General features: G+C 47.6%; 1 pseudogene across 1 annotated transcript in view; it reads right to left on the bottom strand.

The window, feature by feature from the left end:
* Window positions 1–5: 5 nt before the first annotated feature.
* LOC110320775 overlaps window positions 6–2,858 on the bottom strand; it is a 5,190-nt pseudogene continuing 2,337 nt past the window's right edge. The window contains exon 2 of the transcript XR_002380479.1: window positions 6–621. The product of XR_002380479.1 is annotated as a 40S ribosomal protein SA-like (transcript). The remainder of the gene's footprint in view (window positions 622–2,858) is intronic.

The following is a 2,858-nucleotide window of genomic DNA, read 5'->3' as shown; positions in this document are numbered from 1 at the left end:
AAGTAAAGATCAGGCATGACCTCCCATGGGTGCTCACGGGAGATAGTACCTCGCATGCGGAGTACTTCCCTGGCCAGCATCCACCACATCAGACCCACTGAGTGAGCTCCCTTGTTGTTGCATGGGATGGCAATGTCCACATAGCGCAGGGGAGAATCTGTGTTACACAGAGCAATGGTGGGCAGGTTGACATAAGAGGCCTCTGTGAGTGGCTGGTGGTCAGCCCTGGGATCGGTCACCACTAGAAGCCGCGGCTCCCTGAAGGCTGCTTGGATCTGGTTAGTGAAGGTCCCAGGTGTGAAGCGGCCAGCAATTGGAGTGGCTCCTGTGGCAGCAGCAAACTTCAGAACAGCTTGCTGGCCAGTGTTCCTGGAGGAGATGACACTGACGTCAGCAGGGTTCTCAATGGCAACAATAGCTCAAGCTGTGAGCAACAGCTTCTCCCAGGTCCTCTTCAGATTTATGATGTAGATACTGTCACTTTTTCTTTTGTAGATGTACTGCTCCATCTGAAAGTCAAGGTTGGTGCCAACTAAGTGGGTTCCCACAGCAAGGAATTTGAGGACATCATCCTCCTTCATCTGCAGGACGTCAAGGGTTCCGGACTTTGTGTAAGTTTCCCTTTAAGTTACGATGGGAATCAAGAACAACGCCATATGGACCCATCCCAGGGTAGCGCGGAAAAAGCCGATTCTCGATCTTACAGCACAAGTCACTGCTGTTCTGTTCAGGAATTTTTCCCCTGTGCCCATATCTTCAAGGTTTTTCCGTACTTTCTCCTCTTTAAGTTTTAGTGTCTCTGGTTTTATGATCCACTTAGACTTGAGCTTTGTACAAGGCGATAAGAATGGATCAATTCACATTCTTCTACATAACTTCCAGTTGTGCCAGCACCATTTGTTGGAAATGCTGTATTTTTTTCCCACTGGATGGTTTTAGCTCCTTTGTCAAAGATCAAGTGATCATAGCTATGTGGGTTCATTTCTGGGTCTTCAATTCGATTCCATTAATCTACCTGTCTGTCACTGTACCAGTACTTTCAAATATGTAAAGACGGGGACAAAAAAAATGGAACAGAGATAGAAGAAATCATCCAGAGACTGCCCTACCTAGGGATCCATCTACAGACACCAAACCCAGACACTAGTTTTGATGCCAAGAAGCGCTTGCTGACACGAGCCTGGTATGGCTGTTCCCTGAGAGATTCTACCAGCACCTGACCAATACAGATGCAGATGCTCACAGCCAACCATTGGACTGAGCCTGGGGACCCCAATGGAAGAGCCAGGGGAAGGACTGAAGGAGCTGAAGGGGATTGCAACCCCATAGAAAGAACAACAATATCAACTCCCAGACCACCCAGAGCTCTCAGGGACTAAACCACCAAACTAAAGAGTGCACATGGAGGGACTCATGGCTCCAAATCCATAGGTAGCTGAGGATGGCCTTATATGACATCAGTGGGAGGGGAAGCCCTTGGTCCTGTGGAGGCTTGATACCCCAGCTTAGGGAGATGCTGGAGTGGTGGGGTGGGAGAATGTGGGTGGGTGGGGAAGCACCATCATAGAGGCAAAGGGGAGAGGGAGAAGGGGGATGGGATGGGGGTTTGTGGAGGGGTAACCGGGAAGGGAGATATCATTCTAAATGTAAACAAATAAAATGATTAATTTTTAATAAAAAGACAGACAAAAAAACCCAGAGCAAACCAAAACAAATATATCATGAATTGCTTTGGGAGTGTCTTGGAGCTCTGACACTTCTAAGCCAGGACTCCATCATATGCATTTATTCAGTATTTTTTCCAGACTCCCACTGTCTTGGAGAAGCTTTGACCACCTGATGGCTTTCAAGACAAAACCTTCAAAAGCTACCCACAGTCCTCCCTGAAAACAATACTGTCAGGTCTGATGTCAAAGATTCTAGTGTGTCCTGGGTTGGCTTTCTGTTGCTGTGATAAAACACTGACCGAAGCCAGCTTGGGAAGGAGGGGCTTTATTTAATCTTACACCTCCATGACACTGTTCATCACTGAGCAGAGTCAGGGCAGGAACCTAGAGGTAGGAACCGAAGCAGAGGATATGGAGGAACGCTGCTGGCTTGCTGGCTCAATCCCAAGCTTACATTCAGTTGCCTTTGTAATACTTGTCCAGGGTGGTACTGCCTACAGTGGGCTGAGCCCCCCCCTTCCCCTGAATTAGCAATCAAGAAAATGCCCACAGGCCAATCCTTAGCTGAGGAAACTCCTTAGCTGAGGTTTCTTCTTCTCGGGTCTCTCTAGTTTGTGTGCAGTTGCCAGATATAACCAGCAGAACACCCTTAGCTACCGGAGAAATGCACATGAAAACTACCTTGAGAGACTGGATCTCATCTCAGGTAGACCGGCTATCAGCTGGGAAACAAGTGGAAACAGATGCAGTTGTGGGTGTGTGAAAAGGTGGAGTGTAACAGGTGCAGCCACCATGGAAATCAGAATGGATGTTTATTAGAAAAACTGAAAATAAAATTACCATGTGACTCAGCTATAGCGATGCTGGTCAGATACTCAAAGGGCTCTATATCCTACCACAGAGATGCTGGTCGTATACCAAAGGGCTCTGTATCCTACCACAGAGATGCTGGTCGTATACCAAAGGGCTCTATATCCTACCACAGAGATGCTGGTCGTATACCAAAGGGCTCTATATCCTACCACAGAGATGCTGGTCATATACCAAAGGGCTCTATATCCTACCACAGAGATGCTTGCTTGCACATGCATGCTGACTGCTGCTCTGTTTAAGGCAGGAAATGGAGTCAGCCTACATCCCCATTAATCAAGGAATGGATGTTGGGGATGTGGCGCTACATTCAGATTTTTT

The sequence above is a fragment of the Mus pahari genome, chromosome 4 (assembly GCF_900095145.1).
Source record: "Mus pahari chromosome 4, PAHARI_EIJ_v1.1, whole genome shotgun sequence".
Classification (NCBI taxonomy): Eukaryota; Metazoa; Chordata; class Mammalia; order Rodentia; family Muridae; genus Mus; species Mus pahari.
The sequence above is the reverse complement of the archived record's forward strand: the minus strand, read 5'-3'. Positions and strand labels throughout refer to the sequence as shown.